The 27904-nt window shown below is 36.5% G+C and overlaps 1 long non-coding RNA gene across 3 annotated transcripts in view; it reads right to left on the reverse strand.

The window, feature by feature from the left end:
- Positions 1–17227, reverse strand: part of LOC128853820 (uncharacterized) — a 91717-nt gene extending 74490 nt beyond the window's left edge. For all 3 annotated transcript variants that reach the window (XR_008452600.1, XR_008452605.1, XR_008452604.1), the window contains exons 1-2: positions 17110–17227; positions 16737–16822 (exon numbers count right to left, since the gene is read on the reverse strand). This is a non-coding gene — a long non-coding RNA (uncharacterized LOC128853820). The remainder of the gene's footprint in view (positions 1–16736; positions 16823–17109) is intronic.
- Between the last annotated feature and the right edge of the window lie 10677 nt (positions 17228–27904).

Below are 27904 nucleotides of genomic sequence, written 5' to 3' on the forward strand. Positions count from 1 at the left end.
GACTCTTTTAAACTGTCAGAGATACCTATTTACTTTTAATTGATTGCTACTGTGAGCTCATTGAGTTTTCCTAGATGACAAACACAGAAGAAATACTAACACTGGTTGTATATAACTACAATGGAAAGGGACTGGAATAAAGCAAGAGTTTGCTGTGGAGTCTAACCTTCTGAAGTACCAAATTCTAGGTAGGAAAATGATATTAACCTCAATAACGAAGAGTGAGTTTAAATTTCCTGGGCAACCTACTGTAGCTGGCCTTGTTTGATCGTGGGGGTGAACTATCTGGACTCGAGACGTCCTCTCCTACCTCAACACTTCTGTGATTCTGTGATGGAGCAAACTAAAAAACAAGTTATCTTTTTCATAGAAAATTAGGAATGTGAATTTGGCTCCTTATAATTCCATGCAAAAACCTGGGCAAGTCCTACTGGTTTTTTGTATATGAAGTGAAGCTAATAGTACTTGCCTTCTTCAGTGTGGTATTTGCATATAAGCTTTTTAAAAAAATAATACTGACATTTTGACTACATTTTATGTTAATATTATAACTGTTTCTGTTTTAACATACTCTGTCTTCAGAATCTGCCAAGCATTTATCTCAAAAAGATTAATGGGACATTTAAAAAAAACCAGCCCCGTGCCAGCTCTTCAGATGTTAATTTTGTCATTCTGGCTCACAAAAAAATAAAACTTGAATAAGAGGAGAAAAAATAAAAATGTTATCTTGTCACACAAAAATATAGTCCACACTGTCATTTGTAAAAACACTCTACCTAGCAATATATGGCAGGCAGCAGTAGCTGTTATCCCACGGTAGCAGAATCATTATAATATACCAAACAAATAGAAGGTCTAAGGTATGGCACCAGAGAAGACAGAAAATTAATAACAGCATTTATAGGAGATGGTGGAACTGTTAGCAACATAACATCCAGGTTCAATATCTGGCTGAAGACTCAATACACTTATAAATAGATAACTGTGAGCCAACATCATCTGTGGAAAACATCAGGTTACAGACAACTCATATTGTAAGTGACTACTTAAGTGACTTAAAAAATACTATAGGGATGTATGCTGGAATCTATAACAATCTTCATCAAGTTAGCTACATCAAGTGGGATTTTTTTAAACATTCAAATGAACTGAAAGTACAAATCAACATAGCTACAATTTACTATATTGAAATTACCAGAGGTAAGAAAAACATCACAATTCACCGTATCTTCTCCATCTAGAACCCTGAAATCTACTTCCTCCCAAAAATGTGCTTGTTGGAAGAGGGAAGTTTTAAAATCTTATGAGTGAGGACACTCGTATCTGCCTTCAAAATATTTCTATAGCCCAGAAGGATAACATACTCAAAATACACATTACCATACAGAATGCTCACAAGGCCTTATCAGGAGGAATACAAAGCTATACCATCCTGTTACGTTTTAGCAGAAAAAGATAATGATTATACAAATCACACTGTGATATCTAAAGCTCTTGTCACAGTGCTTCTAGTGTGCTGTTGCTCATCTTTAATCAAATTACTTTACACCCATATTTTACATGTGTGATGAAAGATCCACAAAAAGATAATTGAAGTCCTTTTTCCTGGACAGTTAAATAAATCCTTGTGCTACATCTCTGCACTTACTATCTGCTTACACTTCAAATTTAGTCAAATGCAACCACTGAAAATTAAACTATATAGTCCGTTCTTTATATTAGTGCTAAACATTATTAGCAACTTTTGCTGAAATATACAGGAAAATAACGTGATGGAACATAAAATCTGCAACAAGGAGCTTAAATGACTTATCCCGATCATTTACTTAATAATCTATTTAGTGTTAAGTATTATCGACTCTCTTCACAAAATGTGAAGGTATTTTGTGGAATACACTTCTGTATGCTTTGTATGAGCCCGGGTATTTGTATTTCTCTTGAATTTAAAAAGATATTTGCAAATGTATTTCTTCGTCTCAACTTATATTCAACCTCCCTTTAAGATGAACTTTTTCAGAGAGAGTTAACTTTCAATTCCAGCAATATTTTTATATGTAAACACAATTACAGTTAAAATAAAATCATCGTATGAGATTACCAGTGTACACATTGAAATTCTTTAAAGGAAGGCTGGGAAGATTCACTCATTTAAATACAATACATGAAAGACTGAGGTTTTCATTTCCTAACCAAGTATATTGATAGTATTTTAACTAAGTCATCATCTTTGTTGCACTTCTACAAAGACCTTATCATAAAGCAGCTATGCTCTAGACATACTAAAATTGTAAGGATTTTCTCTCTCAAAGAATTAACTCAATGGCCCTCTGGCACTGTTTAGAAATTCTTTATTTCCTCTACAAACATTAAAATGCTGGCAGAGCATGAGTATAAGAGAGAACACCAAACCAAGATTATTTAACAGCATTCAAATTCAGTCTAATTTTTATAAATTATTCATTGAAGGTTACTATCATGTGAGGTAATTAGTAACAGAAAATAAAAGGACAGGAAGTTTTCAAAATTAAAACCAAGGTTACAAAAATTGTCAATATTAGTGCTTTAGCACCACGGTCCAACTACTTTTCATTAGCATTGCTAAAGCAATATTATCAACCCTCATAAACCGGTAACAATTCCTAGTGATCAATCCTGTCTTTTCCTCTCTTTCATTTTTCCATTAGCCTGTTGTAGGTGGATATCATGCATACTTTGACAAGTTATTGCATTGTGGGCCATTTTTAATTAATAGTGTGTCACTTTTTTTCCTATTCAGGATAGTTTTAACAATTTAAGACCAATTCTTAGAAGGAAGCTTGCAGCTTCTCCAGAAACTTAACTAAAGGTTGATGAGCACCTGTTCAAGCTGTCTTCTGACAAGGGAGAGTCATGCACTATTTTAACAGGTACTAGGGAGGTCCCAACATCTAAATCTAGAGTGGATCTCAAAGGACAGTATTTTGTGCAGATGGGAGTAAGACACTCTGCTGAGTCTACACACATGTTCAGCAGCAGCTGGCACACCACAAAGCAGAGTGCCCATTACCCACTGGAGCAGCTATTCCAGATCAACTGACACTTCAATCCAGCTGGATCTCCTGAGGACAGATGCAGCTCTGCAGACCTGAGCCACGGGGACACCTAAAGCCTCTCTCTAATACTGGGAGCAAGGATGATGGCCTGCTCACCTGCAGGATGTAAACACAGGGGAAGCTCTCTGTCACCAAGTAAAGGAGCTGTAGAAGGAGGACAACAGTCTGTGCAGCAGATGACAAGAATGAGACTGAACAAATCTTCTCTGGAGCTCTGCAAGATACAAGAGCCTGAGCCCCCATCTTCTCTGAAAGAGGGGCAGTGTGTATTAGGTTGGGAAACAGTGACTCTCAAGATAGCAAAGGCTGTAAATTCATAATTTCAAGCAGGAAATTTTCAGTAAGATGGCTTCTGCTGTACCACAGAATAGGGTCAGTGCATTGGAGGGAAAAAAGGTGTGGGGATATGTGTCCAGTGAAGCCTGTTTGGTGATCACAGATTGTTAGGAAGAGATGGGATGCACCTGACTATGCAAGGAACAAGAAACTCAACCAACAGGACAGTCAACCTGATTAGAGAGACCTTTAACTAGAAATGGGGGGGGGGGGGGATATGATGACCCACAATCATGTAAATGTGGATTTAGATGACAAGAAAAAGGTACCAGATCATGTGGAAAGGATTGAACTTATAATCAACAACACCAGGCTGAAAGAAGCCAACAATGCTAAGCATATGCACTTCAATAAGGAAGTGACTACAGGACTGTATGATAGGGGAAGCTCTTGTATGTTTTCTGGGAAATCAGCAAGACTATGTCCATTTGAATTGCATTTATACTAGGGCAGAAAGTATGGGCAACAAAAAAAAGAGGAATTAGAGGTGTGTACGCAGTTGCTGGGCTGTGATCTTATAGTGTCTCCAACACCAGTGCAAAAGTCCAGAACAGAGAATACTTATCCTTAGCGGAGGCTAAGGGAAAATTTAAACAAACTGGACATTTACATGTCCATGGAGCCTAACAGAATCATAGAGTGGTTAGGGTTGTCCAACCTCAATCTGGCCTCTTTCAGTTTAAAATTATTGCCCCTCATCCTGTCACTACAGACCCTGGTAAAAAGTCTCTCTCCATCTTTCTTATAAGCCCCCCCTTATATATTGAAAGGTTGTAAAAAGATCTCCCCCCAGCCTTCTCTTCTCCAGGCCGAAGAGGTTCAACTATCTCAGCCTTTCTTCACAGGAAAGCACTCTGATCATTTTCGTGGCCTTCCTCTGCACCTACTCCAACAGGTCCACACCTTTCTTGTTCTGGGAACCCCAGACCTGGATGTAAACCTCCAAGTGGGTTTTCATAACAACAAAGTAGAGGGAGAGAATCATCTCTCTTCACCTCCTGGACATGTTTCTTTTGCTGCAGTCCAGGATATGTATGGCTTCCTGGGCTGCAAGAACACATGGCCATCTCACAATCAATCTATTCATCCCCCATTCTGTATTGTTACTGGGGATTTCCCTGACCCAGGTGCAGGACCTTGCACTTGGGCCTGTTGAACTTCATAAGCTTCACATGGGCCCACTCCTCTAACCTGTCAAGATCTCTCTGGGTGATTTTTCTTCCCTCTAGCATATAAGATGCATCTCTCAGCTTAGTATGATCTGCAAAGTTGCTGAGAGTGCACTCAATCCCATTTTATATGTCATCAGTGAAGATATTAAACACTATTTATCCCAGTACAGACCACTGAGGAACATTACTCATTCCTGGTTTCCATTTGAACATTCAGCAGCTGACTTCAACTCCTAGCACGCAGCCACCCAGCCAGTTCCTTATCTGCCTAACATTTCATCCATCAAATTCGTATCTCCAATTTAGTAGCAAGAATGTTGTGGGAGAGCATGTAAAAAACTTTACAGAAGTCCAGGTCAGTGACATCCATAGCACTTCCCTTGTCCATTGAGGCAGTCACTCCATCATAGAAGGCCACTGTATTGGTCAGGCACGATTTTCCCCTGTTGAAGAAATAGTGACCATCTCCAGTCACATCCTTATCTTCCATATGTTTTGACAACTTTCAGGAGGTTATATTCCATGATCTGACTGGATATTGAGGTGAGACTGGCTGGTTGGTAATTCCCACCGTTCTTCTTTTTATCCTTTTTAAAAATGGGTGTGATGTTTCCTTTCCCTAGTCACTGTGGATTTCACCTTTGTATTATGCACCTAGAAGTGTTGAGGGACCTGTCTGATCATATAATAATAGAATATCCATAGAAGAGATCTCATCTGATCCAACCATTATTGGTAAAACCATGGGCAGGGCAAGATGGCCTAACACTCTGTTCAGCTGAATCTTAAGAATGTTCAATTTTTGGGAATCCACCCCATCCCCAGAAAGATTATTCCAATGGCTGGATGTTCTTATTGTGAGAAGTTTTCCTCTTGCGTCCAATCAGAATCTCCCCATAACTTTAACCCATTAACCCTCATCTTTTCTATGTGAGTCCTTGTAAAAAGAGAGTTTTGTTCTTTGTAGCCACCCTTTAAAATATGGTGATAAGATCTCCCCTAAGCTTTCTTTTCTCAAGGCTGAAAAAACTCAGTTCTCTTACCCTTTCCTCATATGACAGGCTCCCTAGTCCTTCACTCATTTTTGTGAAACTTCTCTGGACCCTCTTCAGCCTGCCCATATCTTTTTTGTATAGCAGGGAACAAAACTGAACAAAGTGTTCCGGATGTGGCCTCACAAGTGCCAATGTTATTGTGAAGCCAATCTCAATCACTTTGAAAAGGTTACAATGATCAAGGGAGATCCCCGAAGAACTGCAGTTCAGTCAGCTGCACCTCAGCCTTGGAGAAGGTGATGGAGCAAATAACCCTGAAAACTTTTTCCAAATGCATAAAAGGAAAGAATGTGATTGGAGTAGTCATCACGGATTTATAAAGGGGAAGTCATGGCTGATCAACCTTGTAGCTCTGCACAACAAAATGACTAGCTCAGTGGATGAGCTGAGAAAAGTATCTGCTATTTATTTCAAATTTAATAAAGCTTTCGAGACTGTCTCCTATAGAATCCTCATAGACAAACCGAAGAAGTATGGATGATATAACTGGAAAGTAGTATGGACTGAAACCTGGCTGAAAAGCCGCACCCAGGGGGCTGTGATCATGACATGAAGTCTAGCTGCAAGCATTCTGCAGCATGTCCTTATCTCAATGAAATTTACATGTCTGAGACACTGGTGTGCTTAAGAAAATATTATTTCTAAACACAAATGTTTCAAACACTAGAGTCCCCAGGATCCCTACAGAAAGAAACGCACTACTGCCAAGCAACCATTCATTCAAGCAGTGTAACCATTTATATACAGTATTTCTCAGACATTCCTTCGAGCATTTTTTTCAATTAAATCTATCTTCACAACAGTATGTAAAAATGAAACTTACCCAGAGAGACAGGCATCAGTCTCAGTCTTAAGATATACTGTGAATCAGTTTGAAAATTAATGCCATTAGAGATGTCATGTACTTAGAAGTGAGTTTTAACCTTATCTGTTTTATTTGATTTATCACAAACAGCATAATCCCCAATGAGATCTATCTATTATGCTACCCCCAACAGTGTAAATATACGGCTAGTTGCAGCTGTTTCATAGCTTTCATACATAGTCAAGACCGTCAAAGTAAATTAAATTTTAGTTGTGAATTGGAAAGGCAAAGGAAACAAACCAAAGGCAAGTATCTTAGGAACTTCCAAGAAAACAAGGAAGAGTACATGCTCACACAAGACAGCAGCGTAATGTAGTTCATCTAAACATTTTCAGGTTTTAAGTTATGATGACTTAAGAAAATGAGCCAAATACAATCATATGCAACAGAAAGGACAAGAAGGGCAATAACAGCTGAGATTCTAAACTAATCAGATCATGAAGACAGGTGGAAAGGAGGAGGAAAAAACCAGAAAAATAAAAGGGAAGGTGATCTGCATGGACATTCTGTGAAGTAATGGTTTAGAACAGCAAACCTAGCAGCTCTGGGCTACCATGTCTGAGCTCAGCTCTTTGTCCATATTCTTTAAGGAATTCTGAGATTCAAGATTCTGCTGCAAGTAATTGCTACGTATTTCCAACATTATACCAGCCAGTGCCAATTCTCTCTGTGGTGAAGGTACCTATTGCCCTTGAACATGGAATGTTCTGGGAAATGAGTTCTCCTCCTAATGCTCAAAAGAGGGGATATGGCACTAGTGTAGGAACAGACACTAGCACATGCATGGTCATGGGTAATGCTTCATTTACTTCAATAGCTCTCTTTTTCCCTCTCTCTCTTTTCAAACTCCTTCCCAGTTACACATTATTTCTGCACCGAGGTGTACTAATGGTGCTTTGAAAAGTAGGGGGAAATGGCATAGTAAAAGAGATCTTTAATGTAAAGTATGTGAGAAACAGATTAAATTGAAAAAAACCTGCTAAATTAATAAATAAAAAGAATAAATCTATAATATTAACACTCTTCAGCAATATCTATGACTTAATAATACCAGCAACACATAGCATAGGTTTTTTTTAAAAAAAAATCAATAACTTAATCAATTGATAATAAAAAAATGTGTTGAAACCCTATATGCATACATATAAACAGATTAAGATAAGGAAATATAAAAAGACGTTTGCCATAATCCCAATTACAGTTTGCATTTATGTAATACTTTTATATAAATGTTTGCAGTTATATAATAAATGCTTTCTTTCAGTTAGAATAGGCACATGAGGGAAACCTGAATGTAAAGTACAGTTCTTAGCCCTGGTGATCAGTTTCTTCAAATGTAGCTTGACTGTCTTTTCATTCATTCAAGCATACTTTGGAATAATTTCATTGAAGTTGGAGTTACAGTTAGACACACCTTGTGAAGATGAAGGATCTGCTTTATTGCTACTAACAGTAGATTTATGAATGTTTATGCATTTATTAAACATTAAACAATTATATTTAGTGCTTTCTTCTAGAACAAATGATATAATTCAGCTCAGAGTAGTTTCAGTCATTGCAAAATTGATTCCTTTAACAGGAATCTAAACACAAAGTGTGACTTCATGCACGCATCCAATGTGCTCCCACATTATTGTAGACAAAAAACATGACTCAATGACTAATCCTCTGGACTGCTTTGAACCATATACGTAGCAGGTGTGTCTAGTCTAGAAAATAATGTTAAATGCATTGCAAAGCCAAAACTCCAGACTTTATGTTCTGCAGATGTAAATGCCAACATGACCTGCTTTGATCTGCTGATCCTTCCCCACTGGACTGAATTACTTATTAATGTAAATATAACCAATATTTTCCAGTATTTTACATTCAAACTCCTGCACTTGGTGGGTGTTTTATAACCATAACAGGGATTGCTCCACACTAAAACTCTTCTGTTCAAAAGCTACCACTCCCTCCACCCCACAAATCATCAGATTAACATCTTAGATTCATTTTAGAAATTATCTTTATAGGAACACATCCGCTAATATTTATGTGACAGTAACTGTTCAACTCCTTGCAGTCCGCTGAATACCACTATATGCACCTCATTGTATCTTCATTGATCCAGGCTGGTTTTGACCAGCTTCACCTCTCAGTTTGAAAAAGGAGATACAGGTGTCTATTTTTTATACTAAGTGCTTGAGCAGTGAGGGCATTCCTTAATTTTATTACAACATCCATGACAGCACACTCCACCAGTGTAAAAATCAGAGAACTTGTGCAGGAGAAACCAGTGTAGTACACTGCAGAGAAGTATTGTCCCTGGTTTAGGTAGCTTTGGAGAACTAAACTTTGATTTCCTTGCTCTATTAAGTCTACAACTATCAGACCAAATTTGTTGTGGCTGTATAGTTTTTCCTAATCTTCTTTGACACAATTCTCTTTCTCTTCCCATCTATCTACCGCTATTCAGTCATCCTTGCTCATATTGTCATCAACAGGTGGACAAATCAAGCAAACCTAAGAAACATGTTCACTGTAGCAGAAAACAAAAGCATCCGCATCAAAAAAAGAAAAGCAGAAAAGAAGAAAGCGTGCATTGACTCACAGTTTCATTAATGCACTCAGCCTTAAGTTAAGATTTTATGAGGTAAATGGCCCAAATCCTGCTACAAAGACATTTGGAAATGCATATATATCTTAAGGCTTTATATGGCATTTGGCTTTAAAGCAATTATTGAAGAATTCAATTAATTTTGCAGGGTATTTTATGCTGATCTGTAGATGTCATAGAGGAGAACTTCAGGCAAAAATAGTTCTGTCTTTTGGCATGAACACTGCAAAGCAAAGCAACTCTCCTAGGAATTTCCATAGAGCCAGAATTTCTTGTAGCAGCTTGGAAGAATGGAGTAGAGGCAAAGGAGGGAGGAAGAGTGCTGTCAGCACTGAACACCTTTTAGCTTTACAATTAGCTTTGAGTAATGACTCTTGAATAGCCATCTCAGGGTAGCATCCTTCAACACAGTCAGAGAAAACTGTGTGGGTTCATTGGCAAAGAAGTTGAAACCAACTAAATTGTCATGAATCTTTTTCAATTTAGTATTGTAATTTGCTACATTAGAAAAAGTAAATTAACCTTATATGAAATTTCTTCCTGTGTGATCTTAGACAAATATCTGAACAACACAGCGTTATTCAAATAATCTGGAGGGAGAGATAACCTAAACAAACAAGGCTGATACTTCCAAATTGCTCTAGTTAGGTCCTCTTTCAGTGAACCCAGTGAGGGGGAAGGACATTTGAGATCTCACATTAGCAATGAGAAAAAAGTCTGACCCAATCTGTTTGCCTCTTTCTATAAGCCTTCATAGTTTCAACATGAGGAGAAGACAAGAGAAAGGAAAATTTTGCCACAGTTATCAAAATCTCTGATGCATGCCTTCATCCACTTAAGGAGACCATTTAGCGTTTCAAGACAGATTCAGTTGCCTGAACATTAGTGTTGAATGACTTTTGAGATATTCCAGGGAAGGAAAGATGTGTGCACAGGGCTGACAGACACCTCACAGGACCTACAAGGGACTTACACCCATCAATAGCAGCAGCTGGGAACCAGGCAGGATAGCCTACAGCATCTCCTGATCAAGAGGTTATTTATACATGACCCAAGCACATAAAGTTATCCATGTATTTATAGATAGCCTGACTCTGACAGAGATGCAAAGTATAGTGACAAATCTGATGAGTAGGTCTGAAGGACAGTAAGCATGAAATTAGCCCAGGGAAGGAATTTCCTTCCCATCCTTCCTTCTCTTTCAGTGATGGACTGTTGGCACTATTAAATTTTGTTGATATTTAATAAAAGTTAACATCTGTGCCTTGCTAGCCTCCAATTACAGATCTTTGTCCTAGGGCCACTTTGGAGCTTCTTACAAGCACTGATGCTTGAAGCACATCTACAACAAAAGAATGGACTGACAGTTTTTTCTGCCTTTAGCTACCTCTGCGCTCTTTTTTTATTTTATTTGCCTCAATTTTGATTTTGGTTGGCCACCCTAAAAGACCATCCTGCAGCAACGGCAATGTCGTAGACCATTTGATCAATCCTCTCTCTATGCAAGGCCTCCTAGGAACAGAAAAATTCAGTGAAGGATGCTTCCATGCCCCAATTACATGAAAACACACATCACCACCATCTCAGCACTGTCAGGGCTATCAAATTGGCTAGAGAGAAGAACAGGGATTCTTCATGATAAACCATGATAGATAATGTGAAAGTATAGTTTGTAATTGCTAACAATTAATTCAATATATGAAGATTACTTCAGAACTGCTCTATGAAGCTACTTTAGGGATAAAATTCGCTTCGGATCATGGTCAACATCTGTCAGAGTGAAAAGGCAGGAGAAAAAAAAATCCATCTGATTTAATCTATTCTTATCTCTCTAAGAGTATTCTCTCATAGCCAGATGACTAAGAATAACCAGTTTAGAGACTCACATTTAGAAAGTAGACAATAAGAAATAAGAAAATAGAGGAAAGGAAGAGAAAATGTAAAAAAAAAATAAAAATGTTCAACTGACATCTGAGTTTTATATAACCAGGCATGCCTTCACTATATAGTAAGCAGTTGTTAGTTACAAGAATTCAAATGTTTTTTGAGTTTTCAGTATTTAAATACTCCAGGTTTTTGGCAATGAAGCTTTTGGTCTTTCCTGAATCATCACTGTTACTGCTGATCTTTTTATAAATTATCATTAAGTCAGATATGGTGCAAAACCCCACATTTAGGCCACAAGAGGATTAAAAGTCCTTTTTTCCTGTGTAATCAATTGTAGCTATAATATAGAATTTGTTGAAACTCTTGTACATTAAAGGAATCAATATATGTATCTAAATTTATACCTTTACTGTATAATTTTTTACGTATGCGTGTATTTACATATAAGTAAGAAGTACTAAAGTTGATGTAAACCAAAATACAGTTTGCTAGATAAATTTCTGAAGTTATTTTGGACCGCATATTTTAACATAAACTATAAAATTTGTTTTCTCATTTCTTTCCATACCACCTAAGATACAATTTTCATAATGTTGTGGAAATTTACATTTTAGAAACAAGATATTCCAAGGTACCTAAGCAGAAAAAGTTGAGACATTTAACAGCTCGAGAAATCTTGGATATAATGTTAAGAAAAGAAGTTCGCTTTGTAAACTTCCACGTATGATATCCAGAGGCATTACTGCTAAAACTCAGGAAGGTATATATAATTTCCTGAGCAAACATACAGACAACTGCATATTATTTTTGCCATATTGCAAAATGTTACTCTGGGGAGATGTCTGATAATCCCATCACACTAGTCAAAGCCAGGCTCAACACAAGGTATTGTAAGCAAGACAAATATGCTACTTGCATGCCAAGAATCCTGGTTGGATCCAACAGCGTCTGAGACACAGTAGATTTTTCCTCTTTTCCCCTAAGGACCTCCAGGTTATTCAGCAAATGGAGCTGAACCACTCTACCATTTTTCTGTCACTGCGCAATAGGCCCTAAATGGAAAAGTAGTCTGACCGTGACATACAACTTCAGACACTGATTTGTCATCCAGCTCAACAAAATGCTTTACCAAAGAGAACTGAGACAGTAAATTTCTTTTCATATTCATATCTGCAGTTAGTTACAGATTCAGTCACACCACCAAAAAAGCCCAAAACACACAATCACTACTGATGAGCTCTGGGTCAAAGAGAAGATAAGTGCATGTTACAACAATTTTTTTCCCTTTAACTGAACTTCTTCCTTAATAGCAGCAAATGAAATCTCATTTCTCTGCTCATAAAATGCATGTATATCGGCATCTTCAAACTAATTTCACACAGAACTATATAAGTATGTACACTTTTCATAAATATGCAGTTGATTATAAGATAATTCATATAGCTTTGTGATTAATTAACATGGCTTCTATGACATAGAGTCCCTCCTATAAAAATCAGAACTACAGAAAACCTGTGAAGAACTAGCAGGGATATTATTATTATTATTATTATTATTATTATTATTATTATTATTATATATATATATAATAATATATAACAGGGATATATTATTTCTTTTTTTTTTTCAAATAAGTACATTTTCCTCAGAAAATATGACTTCCTAATATATAGAATGAGCAGGACTCACAAAATCTTTTTTTCATCTAAAATGTCAGGAGGTAAGCCCATTTCTTTGAAGACTTTTAAGGCTAGAAATTAGAGCCTTGTGTTACTGGAAAGAATCAGTTTCCCAGTTTCTAACTTTGGAGTATCCCAAGATGCTGGGTGTTAATGTCATGACATTTTAGATATAGAGAAACTCTTTTAAGCTATTTTTAGAGGTTTCAAAGGCTCCCTCTGAAACTTGCACACAATTGGACCTACAGCAACCAAAGGATCTGACTTGATATTAACAGTGCAAGAGATAATCCATAAACATACTTTAATGCTTTGGAATTCACCTAAACTAGTTTATTTATAACATACGTGGCATGTACAGAAAATATGATGATGTGATTATGCATTAAAGATTTTGTCACCGTAAATGTAGGTCATCCAGAACAAATACTACAGATAGCAAACACTTTTATAAAAGATAACCTAAAGTGAAAATTTTCAATTCAGGTTTAGAGTACTGAAAAAGGCAACCTTTTAATAATTTCTTTGTTAATTTAGTCCACAAAGTGAATATTTGTCTTTAAAGATATAGCTTGTTTTCAGTGCAAAATTCAGACTAGGAAATGCCGTTTGTCCCTTTCCCTCCCACAACTTTCTTGGATCATCCTTCAGCATTGGGAGTTTTGTGCATTAGCATAACTATCTATAAGCCAACATGGGGGTTTGTATAACTTTTTGTATTTTCTTCTGTTGTTTAGCTATGTGAAAAATTTATTCAACAATATACCTTAAACTAAAAGTAGAAATATACTTGCTTTGAGAAAGTGGATAGACAGGAACCCCAGATCATTTCATCTGCAAATTTATTTGTAAAGTCCACCGGTGTTCTATTTCATTTCATTGATATTCTTCAAAATCTTCACCAAACTTATATATTACCTCTCACCTAATTATATAAGAATTTTAAGCTGCAACCAACGTGAAATTTAGAAAAATAACGAATATCTAATAGTTATTTTCATTGCCATCATTTTGTAAGGGGATTACACTGGCATTAAATTCTCCTGTATTCTTCCCTGTGTTCCTGGATGACAATCATTTATTCATTTGTCAGACTAGATAGAAATAAAGAAACAGATATAAACCTAAGAATTTCCCTTAGGCTAATATTATTTCTATGTGATAAATTCCTGTCATGAAATATTAGCTATTAAGCTTGGTATGAATGGTTTCTTTCTGAACTATAATAAACTAAGGCCAAACTCCTTTCTCTGTTAACGAAATCCTGTGCAAAGCAGTAGTGTTTTACAGGTGCAGTGCCAAGAATATTAGCTTGGAAAAAAGCATGAAGTACATCTTTTTTCGTTCTTTTCCCTAAAAACATTACTAGGTCATCCATATGCAAGCCTATCACAACATACATGCTGTATTATAAGTGCTACTACTCAGAAGAATGTCTAAAATTTAGGAAGCAGACCTTCCAGAAAGTCAGCAATTTTGAGATTTTCTTACAAAGCTATGCAAAAGTAGATGTTCACAAACCGCCAATTTTCCCATAAATGAGGTTAATTCATGTTAACAGTCTGTCAAAGAACCTGTCATATTCTATTGTCTTTCCAAGTACAAAAATATTAAACAGATTACAAGACTGAAATAATACCCCAAAGAAATTACATACAATGGAGAAAATCAGCTGGTTTATAACTTCCTAGTTGGAAATTACACTTGCATCTGATTCTAAAGAGCATTTGTTCGTCTAATTGTGTACATAGAAAAATGCTGTTCTGCATTTTTCTTTCTATAATATTTTCTTTAAAATCACTATAATAATAGCAACAGTCTTGGGGAACACATGTGCAAGGCCAAATGTTTCACTCCATTGTAAACCTGAACTAGTAAGGTGATTCTTTTCATTCTCTACATTTCTAATGAAACAAAAGTTAAAACGTCACATATTTTCTGAAAAACAAATACGAAGTACAATTACTAAGAAATGTTAATCTTTCAAATAACTGAAAACACACCGACGTATACTAGAAGTGTTCAAGAAAGCCTCTTCTTGCAACTACTGCAGGCCTAATGCTATTTTTTATAATAGATATGTGATTTTAGAAGTTTTAATTATTCTGTCAAGTGCTTGATGTTAAGAAAGCATACCGAATAAATAAGTGAATACTTTTCCTTTAAAATACCTCAAAATTGCTTCTTTGTATGCAACTTCTGAACACAGCAAATGCATGCTGAAATTGCATTATATTTGCTTTTGTACCACTGAAAAAGAACAGTTTTTTTTTACTGTGTAAAGTTAATGAGTCCAATTAATGAGTCTCCAATACATAGGAAGAGATCTAGGGGAAAATATCGAATTCAGCTGTTTTACCTTAGGGAATAATTTGTTTTATTGTGCCTTTGAAGTATATTTCTCTGTAATATCTACATTAACTAATATTTTAATTTAGTTCTAATATTCAAAACTGAGTCTTGAAAATTTTAAGAAAAAGTGCAGTGTCATTTCAAAACTGAGTCTTCTCATGCATTGTCTTCAAAAATCACTGTGTCCACTTGTTAGCATTCATCAGAGTGATATTTGTAATTTCACATGCCAAGGGCTCTTTCTTATAATTCGCTTTGTAAATACATTGAACTCTTATTTATTACAGGAAATTCAGCATTTTTCAAGAATCAGACAGAGACATATGAACATGCAATCACATGAACCATTTCTCCAGACAATTAAATTAAAAGAGTACAAGCTGTGAATTTAAAATGCTGTAGTCATATCTGCATAACTCTTACATGTAGAAATGCTTTTCTAAATAAAGTATATGCATATATAAGTACAAACACATACATGCATACGTATACACACTTACATATTCACACACATGCATACATATGGATACATATACATAAAAATCTCCAGACGGTTTGGAAGTGGATTAACCAAACCCAAAGTACTGTACTCTGGAATAGGAGACTCCACACAGACCTTTACATTGATCTGGTTCAGCTTACTCTGCCAATACAATTATATCAATATCACCTAAAAACTTCCTTCAATAGTAACAGATTCTTATGATGTAGCTTTAACTGCAACATTTCTAAATGGTGGAGACATCACTCACATGAAAAAAAAATGCAGTGTAATAATCCTTCAATGAGATTTCCTATTGAAAAAAATGTAGCCTCTGAAGTAAAGGTTTAAGATTTTGATTTGCAGATACAACATATTTAAGGGATGACCAAATTCAAATGTGTTTATTATTCACAGTATACTGGTACATATTTGATTATTATGTCCTGAGTAGTTTCATCTGTTTACTAACAAAAAGCTGAATTGAATATATTCCTTCATTTGGACATAAATATATACCATCCATAACCTCAAACACAGACTTATTCCCTAGAAAATAATTTCTCTACCTTGTTTTTATTTTCATCCTTTGCATTAAGCATGAAAGAAAAAGTATTTGAAATCTACATTTTTTGTTTTCCTTCATTGTTGTTTCACAAACTAATTAGGGAAGAGATTTCATACAAATGATTAGCTCTTCTGTGTGCTTTAACACTTGAAAGGTTACAGCAATAGGAAAAAGAAGAGCTTTAATTAAAGAATGAATTATTGAATACTCAATTTTAATTGAAGTAGCCGTCTGCTATTATTTTGTGTGTTTATAGATATTTTATGTGATTCTGTAATCATGATGATGCATACACCCCCAAAAAGCAAGACTTTAACTACTGAGGCTGAAGAAGAAAGGGCTGCTGTATGATCACATTCAGCCATTTAAGTTCAAGAACCATGTGAAGTGTGGTTTCCATGACAACAAGTCACTAATTGCTAACATAAAATAAAGTAAAAATCAACCTTGACGGAATTTGGCAGTGACATGGAAGTTGAAAACCTTCAAAATAATTATATGACAATTTTCCCCTATGATGAAGAAATGCAAGCAACCCCACATTTTGAAACAGGATGAAAGCACTTAAGTGTTCCAGGGTTATTTTAGATTTGGCAAAAGTAGTTGCATACAGCAGTCGTTGTGTATTACACTTGATAGTCAACACCTACCTTCAGTAACAGATAAGGAAAGATGTTTTTGATGAGGTGATGAAGGATTTTTGCATCCTTGGGCTACAGATCAGCAAAGGAAAATTCTGTGGAGAATACATGAAGTAAAGACACAAATAACAGCATTTTAGCATAAATTCACAGGCTAAGGAGAACAAATTAAAGGAGAGCAAAGGGGAAGAAAGAAGCTAAACTTGTACATGCCTCCCATGCTAACTTATTAGTAAGGGTTTCAGACACCTCTAGCTTGCAGACAAAAAGAGTCTTTTGAGAGCAGAGGAAACTATTCAGGAAGCACAATGGTACCATTCAAAATTTACCAGTTTATGAACTGCTGCATATCATTTGTAAAAATTGCCTTAGACCGAGTTACCTTTCACCAGCTCTGCAAGCCGACTCATTGGGTCACTAGGAGTGAACAAGAACATTTTGATAAATTCAGTTTCCATGACAATGAATTAGCCATGGAAAAGGGGGAGGTGTTGAAAGATCCGTGTTCTGTAGAATACTCTTCAAATGTTTGCCTGTTTTCATTTTTAGCCATTTAGTTCTCATGGCTCTGTTCCAAGACTCTTTAATTCACCAGTAGCTGTTTTTCCTTCACAGATTAGAGGAGTAATTCATCAGTGAATGTTTCACTCTGTGGCCCAATCTAATGCAAGAGAAAATAAGAATGATTTTTTCCAATTATGCTTTCTTTGTTTGTTTAGAAAAAATCTTGCAGTCACTTTTTGGTTGTTATTCCACTACAACCTGGCTACAAAATGTTTAATCTTTCTTATTTATAGCCCACTACTGTACTTATGAGTACAACTGTAACTTGCAAGACATTGGGAGTTCATTTTAAACACCTATGAGCCCCCAGAACAAAACAAAACCATGATTTGGAGTTTGCTTCAAAGGCAACAAGCCAATAAAAGAATGTCATATTCCAAAGGCAGCTATAGCCTAGAACAGTGGGAACTGCTGCGAAAAAGATCTCAGAGAGCAATTGGTATTTATTTTTGGTAGAAGTGTTTAACGTCGTTATGCATTTGTCTAACTTATGAAAAGCTAAGCCAGTACAACATTTTCAGTGTCAGAAATAAAGTCTGCTCAAATTTGTGAATGTGTTTATACCATTTTCAGTGAGTCCTTTGTGAGGGCCTTATACTAATCAAATGAAGAGTGAAGGTATTTAAGCATTCACAAAAATATACTTAAAAATCCAGAGTAAAAGGAAGAGGGAGATCAGAAGCACAGTTGCCTCTGACTGTAGGGACTGACAGTTTTCTGCCCAGAGACAACAGAGACAAATTTGGCTCCTTCAGAAAGTAAATCCATTCTTAGTACTTTCAGCAATATGTTCCCCATTGCCATAAATAAAAATTGAAAGAGCAGAACACCTTGCTTTCACTCCCTGTTTGCTGAACAGCATCATTTCATGTGCTGTATAGGAAATGGATGGTTCTTTCTTGAAGTTATTAGTGACTGTGCCAGCCCTGCATGGGCTGAAGTGTCTGAATTATTTGCAAAGGAAAAAAAAATATTAGCAGGAAAAAAAAAGAAGGAAAAAAAGACTCTACACAGAAAAGAAAGAAAAAGAACATAAAGAAGGAAAAAAAGAAAATGGAAGGAGAAGGTGAGGAAAGGGGGGCAGGGGAAGAAGAAAGGGAGACTGAGAGAGGGACTGGAGGGGAAATGAAGAAAGAAGCGAAGAAAGAGAGAGTGTAAGTGAGAGGGGTAAGAGGGAGGAAGATGCAGGTGAGGAGAAGTGGAATATGATCATGGAGGGCAAGAGAAAAGAGGAAGAGAGACAAAAAGGGAAAGGAAATAGCAATTTTGTATGTACCTCTGCAAAACTGTTTTATATGTATTTCAGTAAGAGACCAATTTTTGTTCACTAATACATATATATAGGTATATGCCATGTATTTGCATAGGTATTTTGGTTTCTGTCTGGTTTCTCCACAGGTAATTCACATACTCATGAGTATTCACAAATAAATGGATATATTCACTCATAGCCATTCAATCATAAATACAGACAGGGAAAGAAAGGCTTATTAAAAACTGTATTGCACCAATGAAGCATCTAAAGCATCCTAAAAAATTTCTATTTGAAAAACTATGCTGATTTTCCAAAATGCAAATGCCAATCATACTACTGTATTGTGAAAATACTAAGGGCTGGAAATCAAAGTAACTGTTTTAGACAACCATATTTAGTCATTCTGAAGCAGTCCCTCAGAAAAGAAAAAGAAGTGGAAGAAAGGATGAATCTGGGTTGATTGAAATTCAGTAAATCAGTAGCCTTGAGTCTCTTGGTCTTGATTTAAAATAGCAGGGGTAGTTGCAGTCAGGCACTTGAGTGCATGTGGACAAGAATAAGCCTAATGATTTCTTTTGTTCATCTGCCATGTGGAACTATTTCAACATTCTTATCTAGGATGTGAACGAGGTGTGCTAATAGCTCCACGCTTCTACTCCTGGAACTGAGGAATGAGTGCAGGTAGCATGCACTCAAGACCCATTGATATTAATGATGTCAGATCACTCAGTCTGCTGCTTTCAGTGAAACACAGTGTGATGCCCGCCATAAGACACAGATGTCGGATACTTCTTCTTGCTATCCATGACCTTCAGCTGGCACCAGAGACTGCTGAACGTCTTGTCTTGTTAACATTTTCACAGGTGAGAGATGGATAAACAACGGTTTTCTCAGACCTGCAGAATGCTGATAAGTGTCACAAAATACACACCAGACCTGAGGTACAGATCATTAATAAAGAAGCAAGAACGCGAGGAATAATGACACATCAATCCACCTCAAGTCAAGCTTGACACCCTCGTGATACTAGTCAGCACCATGCAGAGGGAATTTCACCTCCTATTTTATGGAACTTGAACCAGGAACACAACAGTGGAACTTTTACCCAAATGCATTTGAGACCCTGATAAAATTATGAAAGAAAAGAAGAACATTCAAACACTGATAATTCCATTTTTTTTCCTAAATTATCTAAATGACTTAGTCAAATACTGTGAACTTTAACTAATAGTTTCATGCCGCAGTAATGGCACCAATTATTTTAATTCATTTCCCATACTGACAGCACAACTCAGGCATACTCCAGACTATGGCACTTTAAGCGACTGGTGATTTTCAATTGTGCTTTCTACAATACACATAAAAGAACTACAGAATGGAATACATACACATCTCTGTGTCTGTGTAGGATAGAGCTTGTGCTACCTTTACTTTTGCTGTTATATGGAGACATATACAAAAATTCCTCCTGTGCTATCCTCAGATTACATGAGACTTCTCACATTAAATTTGAACAAAATGGTAAATTATAAAGACCTACTTCTTTACTTGTGTTCGTTGTGTCTTGAACATTGTCTGAGTGCAGGACTGTGAGTCTGTTTAACAATGAGAGTGGGATGCGTAGGAGTAGGCACCACTGTCCCAGAACCACCACCCATGGGTGTGCTTTTTTGTCCTGGGCTAGCTGCCACAGAGGTGGGGAAGGAGATGCAGCAGCCGCTGCAGTAGTGCAGGCACTACTCTCCCCTCCACATCTGACTATGCATGTGCACCCAAACTTCGATTCAAGAACCTTCCTGAAGGAGCTTCTTTGCAAACCCTAATTCAAGAACTTTCACAGCAAGACCACTCCTTGCATGTTAATAGGGCTTGTACTTGCCTTATAAATAGTGCCTGCCAAGAAAGCCTGTAGTGTATGCCCACCATCCCATGGAACTGGCCTGAAGAAGGACTGCTCGAATGGCCTGAAGGACTACTGGACCACATGTTCCTGAAGAATTTCTGCTGGAGGAGTTGCTGCTGGGTGGACTGTGTTTCCCTGAGGAAGTGCTGTGCCCAACAGGAGTGGTGACTTTTTTCCTTTTTCTCTGCTACTTCTTTCTCTCTTTCTTACTTATCTTACTCTACCTTCTTTTTTTCTTGGCACTGTGGTACCAAGGCTCTGGAGCGTGTCCAGAGAAGAGCAACGAAGCTGGTGAGGCGGCTGAAGAACAAGTCTTATGAGGAACAGCTGAGAGAGCTGGGGTTGTTTAGCCTGGAGAAGAGGAGGCTGAGGGGAGACCTTATTGTTTTCTACAACTACCTGAAAGGAGGTTGTGGGGAGGAGGGAGCTGGCCTTTTCTCCCAAGTGACAGGGGACAGGACAAGGGGGAATGGCCTCAAGCTGCGCCAGGGGAGATTCAGGCTGGACATCAGGAAAAAAATTTTCACGGAAAGGATCATTGGGCACTGGAACAGGCTGCCGAGGGAGGTGGTTGAGTCACCTTCCCTGGAGGTGTTTAAGGGACAGGTGGACGAGGTGCTGAGGGGCATGGTTTAGGGAGTGTTAGGAATGGTTAGACTCGATGATCCAGTAGGTCCTTTCCAACCTAGTGATTCTATGATTCTATGGTGCATCAGATTGAATCCAAGTTGTGTCATAGTTTGTTTAGTGACCGTAGCTGTGTTCAGGGTATCCAACTGTGATCTGACCAGATCGGGATCTGTCAGAGTGCACCCAGGTATCTATTTTGTGACTTTGGCTGTGTTCAAAATAAATACTGCATTTAAATTTACCCTGGGAGCTTTGTTGGTCTCAGATTTGCTGCGTGGATGTCAAAAGACCTTGCTTCTTCAACTGTGCAGGTCTTGGTGGGCCCTAACACTACTGGTGTTGGGAGTAGAACCAAAGAGAAGTACTTGAGATATATGACAAAATTTCAGAAGTTTTCATTGTTTTAGTCAAATCCACGGTATTCCAGCCTTTATCCTTATTATTGTATCTTATAATCTAGTGATAGGAAGCATAAAAAAATAATAGAAAATCCATTATTAAGCATAGAGCTAATCAAACACTTTTTTTTTTAAAGGATCACACATCTGTCTCAGGACCTCCCCTACCTACCATACATTAGGTCCTTCAATTTATATATAGTGCTTTTTATACAAAATAAAACAAGTCATTGTCTTCCTGCTCTGATGCACTACAAGCAGACATACAACAACAGTTTTGAAAGCTGTACCTCTGAATGGAGAGACTGCTTTGCCACTTGTTAAGCAGAGATAACTGAGATAGATAAAACTGAGAGCTGATCACAGACAATTCACAGAAGAACATGGCAGGAAAGTACTTCTTGCTTCCTCTCTCCTTTAAACTCACAAATACATAGTTTGAATTTCATTTCAAACTAGGGCAACTGTAGGAAAAGAAGTCTGACATTTGTCTGCATTTCCCCACATGGCTTGAGAATCCAACACTGTACAAGGCAAAACTCGTCTTCAGCATGTGTTATTCTGATGCTTCATCTTGTGTTGGCAAGACTGCTTCACCATAATGTGTTAACTTTGGGTTAATTTCAGTTAAGGGATAAATCCTCCAACTCAAAGGTTGGCAGTTTGTTTCTCCCAAAGTTAACATACGGATTCATGTTAACATTTCAGTATTACAATTGACTTGAAGTTGATCTAGAAAACAAATCAGACATGTAAGTTTGCAACCACAGAACAGAGACAAAGTAACTCTTTGAAATGACCAATCTGTGTAATTAGGAATCCATCTCTTTTCTTTTGCAAAAAAAAAAATGAAATCCAAGATCTTTTTAAATAGAATATTTTCTTTAAAAATACACATTTGCAGGCACTGTCATATTAAGGACATCTCTGCATCAGAAGGAAAATTAACGTTATTCATCTATAGTTTTTCATGTCATGTTATGGAAATAAATTGAAAAATGTGAATATGTTTTCCATTTCTCTGCCTACACTGTTATTAACTCCTATATACTCTTTGCACAGATGTGGGATGAGGGGGTGAGGTTTTGGGGGTTTTGGTTTTGTTTTTTTTTTTTTTTTTAATTGGGATTTGTTGATTCGGGGTTTTTTTTTAAGAATTAGGGGAGTTTCTGAGAAATACAAATGAAACTGTTACTAGATCTGCCTTTACAGAAATCTTGCCAGCCTTAAAAATCAGCAAAATCTGACTTCAATAAATGATACTAGGTTCTCAATAATGTCAAAGTCAATAGCTGCTCTTGTAACAGTGTTAGAGTTTAAGCAGCGCTGCAGGCCTGTGCTAGTCTTAAACATGGGATCAAAGAGATAAAAGCAGAGTGACAGCATCTCTTTCACTTTGTATTCTGCCACTCTAAGAATCTTTACATGAGTTCAATTCTCTGTGACAGTTTGTCATTGATCTTTTTTAACATATCTTTTTCATCAATGTTTTTTAAGGAACCTCCTTCAAGGAAAATGACGTCTGAACGAGTTAAGAGCATGTGTGTCTACTGTATGAAAGATTGCAGGACATTTACTCACCATCTTTACTAAAGATCCACAAGTGGTGTGCTAGAAGAAATATCTCAGTGTCCCATTATCTGAATATTTCTGTGCCATCAAGCGTTAATGAGGAATTCTTTTGATTCAAATGTTACAAAAGATGATAGGTACAATTCTCATTCCAGTGAATACAGTGGCAAAATTAACATATCAAAACAAGCATTGATGTAACTAGTGCAGGTTTCATTCAGACTTCTTAGCTATCAACTGTAATATATTATGGAGCCATATTTTGAAGTGAGTGGGTGACTAACATTATAGCTTTTTGTCCAAAGACACATTATGTACAGGTTTTTCCCTAAAGCTCAGCACATTCACTGCTGAACTCTTCTGAAATCTGGCTACTTTTTTGGTGATATAAATAAAAGATGAGCTCTCTTTAAAAAGCTCTTCTTGCATATTGTAATAAAAAAAAATCAGAAATTGTGTTTTTCATTCCTTTTAATCTGGCATGGATGGCTAGGAAACTAAATAAAGAGTGCGCAGCTCAACATAAACAATACAAAAGTTCAAGAAATAGTTTTCATGAAAAAATGCTGATGTTCAACTACTTGCTTTTTGCTGTGTTTTAGGAAGCAACTGGAACGTAAAAAAAAAAAGTCACAGAATAGGCAGTCTTCTACTGCCAAGATGTACACTTAACAGACACATGCAGCTTTTATATATGTAAGCAGAAATCCATCCTATCTATCTATTCAATAATGAGCAGATGATCTCCAGAAATAAATTTGGACTTAAGAGAAATTAATACTATGTTTGAGTTCCTTATATCACATCAGATATATTAAGAGAAAAGAGACCATTAAAATAATAAATTAGTGGTGTACATACTTTGGTTAAATGCCCAGTATAAAAAAGAATGAAATATGGACCACTCTGGTTCCCTGAATATTTTGTTGTCCACCCAAGCAATCTTTACAAGAGAAACTGAGAAACTAAAGAGGTCTGCAAGTTGACACTTCTACAGCTCAAGCAAAATCCACAGGATTTTAACCACACACCAGTTACGATATTCTCTCTTTTCTAGGGTATAAATTTAATCCACCTGTGATATCTAAATTGAAAAATACAAGGAAAAGCAATTTCAAATTACACATTTCTTCACAAGCTTTTTATTTACAATAAATCAAGAAATCTTGGCACACTGAAGTCACTTTTGATTGACGTCACATTTGATAAGAAAAAGAAAAAGAATAAAGACACTTCCTTACCTGATTAGATATACAGTTAGTCTAGATAATTGGTCTTTGCTTTATAAGCTGTAGCTAGTAGGCCTGAGATTGGAAATAGAGGATAAAGTTGACAGTCTCCAGGAGGATAAAAGTCAGTTAAATATCAGAGTCAAGTCCTTTAGGTTTCTAAAGACAGTCTTGTAGTACATGTGAAACTCATTCAGCCTGAAACATAAAAAAATCTTTTCTCTATAATTTAGGAAAGACCCTCATTTCATTTCAGTAAAATCATGATTCATCAAAAAATAATACGTGAGTGCAACATAAGAAATATGATTGGGAACTATCATTAGTAACATGAAAACTTCATTTGGTGCAATCTGAACTAGAAAAGTTATATTATATTCATTAGAGATGTCTAACAATATTTTTTTAACAAGATGATGAAAGAATTTAGGTTAGTCAAATTAGTTGACAGATAAGTCTACATGTCTTAATCCCAAGCACTAATGTTCAGGAAAGCAGCTTTATAAAGACAAAAGCAACACCTTCAATATATTTTGTTATATTTATCATTATATCTAAGCCAAAGATTTGTGCCTTAATGCTGCGTATAACATATGTGTTTCTATTACAAATTTATCTGCAGTATTCTCATTCAGCTCTGAAAACTTAAAGTTTTCTCACTTCTTTTTTTTTTAAATTCAGTGATAAATGTTTTTGTTACAGTCAATTCAAGGAAAGTTCTATTTCTTACAGAGAGCTAGTATACTAGCAAAAAAAATAAAAATACCAGCTGCTTTTACCTCACAAGATATTCTGGTATTTATTAATTTGAGTTTGTGCTTGCACTACCATTTGTATAGTGGTGATATCTCACAATTTTCTCTCTCAGTAAGTAGGTTCCTTTGGCACCACAATCCATTTTTTTTCTTTCAGAAGGCCAATAGCGATACGGAACAATATAACCATATTTTTTTCAACGAGCAAAACATTGACAATGTAACTGATCTGTTGCATATGAAAACTGCAGTGTAAGCAGAGCAGAAACAGCTTCTTGAGATCCCCAAATCCTTCAAGATTAGTTACTTTTAACAAAATACTAGGCAACAATTTCACAGCTGTTGTGATTTAAACATGTAAGAGAGACAAGCATTTGGATTTATATCATCATAACACACAGAATGTAAACATTTAAGTCTTAGCCAGCCTTCTTTACAGCGAGAAATGGCCTCCAAAGTCAAGTTACCTGCCCTATCCGAAATGTTTCCTTTAGGATGAGGTGAACTCCTCTCTGAAGTTGTTTAATTTTACAAAGGCAGTTTACAAAGGCCAACCCAGATGTTGTAATCAAACAGTAAAATTCTTATTTGAGAATAGAGACATCTTAATCAAGGCTGCTAGGGAAAAGCCATGTATTTCGAATGTTCCAATTAAGTTGGAAAAAGCATATGTCTAACCTGTTGAGTGGACTTCTTGTCTGGAAATTTACCAACATTTTTGTGATCCTATAACTGGCCTGAAAAGATGTCTCTCCTTGTAAAGTTTGTTCTTCTACAGACTTTTACATTACCTGACAGTATTTCAGCTTCAGACACTCTTGTTTTCTACTGGACCTGTAGGCACCTTGTTGTGTTGGGCTTTGAATGCTGTGCACTACACAGGTTGTGGTTACTGTGGGAGTTTTCATACTAAGCTTAAAACTTGCTTTCTTTGCATCATTTTGCTTCCTTTGCAGTGCTTCACCTCCTTTCAGATCTGTTTTGCAACGAATATGGTTTTATGCTATCACATCTTATATCTGCATGTCTTTCTTATCCAAGGAGATAATTCCAGTACATCTTAGGCATATTTTACTGAAGGATCTAATAGCATTTATATTGTTTCAGTCCAAATTTAATGTTACTCAGCAACTTTCTCCTTTTCCTGACTCAACAGAACCAACAGCGTCATGATATGTTTATATTAAGTGCAAATGGAGAGAGGGGAATTGAAAATAATTTCCAAGTGCCTCGGAGAAGTGTGGTTATTGCTGCTCTGTAGCAGCCCCTGCTGGAAAAGGACACTTGTCAAACCCATAGGTCTCACCACCGCTGTGCCTGTTAAACCTGCTGCTTAATCACTGGCTAGTTGTGTTCCAGCACAGTCATCAGTGACCTCTAGGTTCATGGAAACCTGGAACCGATTCTCCTGCCATCTGCAGAGTGGTAACTGCTCATTCTTATCACAATGAGCACTGAACACCAAAAGAATAAATAACATTTATGAGCTTTTTCTGACATATTTGTAGCCTTGAACAATGAAGAAACTGGAAAATATTAGTTTAAGAGAGGTAAAGCCATGCAGTCTAAGATAAAGCACCTGAGAAAAGGTTTACTTAAAGTACATGTCATAACATAGCGTCTAAAGAACATTTTTCATTGAGTGAAAACACACTAAATTATGCCAGTGCTGTCTTCTCTTCCATGTGGTTGTTGACAGATGTTTGGAAAAGAAAATCTTCCTTTCTGCTTGACCTTAAAAGCTGTCCCACACAGATTCTGTGTATTTATAATGCTAAAAAGTAAAACAGCAAAATAAAAAAGAGTTGTTATGTGATAGAAACAAAATTATTTGTGCTATGTTACTCAAATTGCATAGAAAAATATCAAAAGCAGTTTCTCCTAATAATATAAATAAAAATAACAACAATGACAAAGATAATACTACTTGTCATTTGAAATACATAACTAGAGTGGAAAAAATGCCAGTGACTACAATTTGTTTTGCCATACATCCATGAAAATTCTCTACAATGGACAGAAAATACCGTAGGCAGGTTGTGGTAAAAACATATCTGTTTTCTTCTATTCATCACCACATTTAAGCCCTCTTTCCAAACAGCTCTGTAAAATGTGTACATTTCTAATAGGAGTAATATCCCCTCGGGGCTAGGCTGAGTGAAAAACAGCAGGAATAATTTACATGGAAGCGATTCAAGTAATGGGGAAAGCTGGAGGAGGTGCATGTAGGAAAGAGAAGGGATGAAACAATGGAAGACAGGAAACAGGACACAGGGGACAAACTGATTTAAAGATTTGGAATGACCAGCTATTTTTGCACTAGGAAAATTGTCTTAAAGAGGAAGAGTGATTAAGTTTTAAACAATGACAGACAGAAATACTAGCAGCCTCAACAGGAACAGTACCTTTCAGTGGAAGCAAGTGCCTGTGGGTTACCTCCATTAGGAATTTAATGTCTTGGAGTTGTTAGAGAAGCAAATGGTATTTTCCTATACTTTCTGAAGTTCAAATGGACAATCAGAATTTTCTGCATTTAACAGAAAAATAGAGGGAAGTGTCTTTTTTCACATTTCTTTGGTACGTGTTATAGAGGCAACACAGGCTAGGGTAATAACTACACTGAGCAACACAAATATAAAAACCAGCAGTGAATTCAGGAAAAGTAAATCTATAGGGCATGTGGGGTTTGACAAAATGCAAATAATTTACACTGAAAAACATTTACTTTTTTATTCTTTAAATCTAAATTTCAAAGAATAAATTGCTTCATTATTTTGCCAATATTCACCTCTTTATTTGGACAGAATTATTTTCCTGACTGAGTAAATCCAAGGAGGACACTACTGCTTTAGTAGACCAAAGTGTCCATAA

Source organism: Cuculus canorus, chromosome 1, assembly GCF_017976375.1.
Source record: "Cuculus canorus isolate bCucCan1 chromosome 1, bCucCan1.pri, whole genome shotgun sequence".
Lineage (NCBI taxonomy): Eukaryota > Metazoa > Chordata > Aves > Cuculiformes > Cuculidae > Cuculus > Cuculus canorus.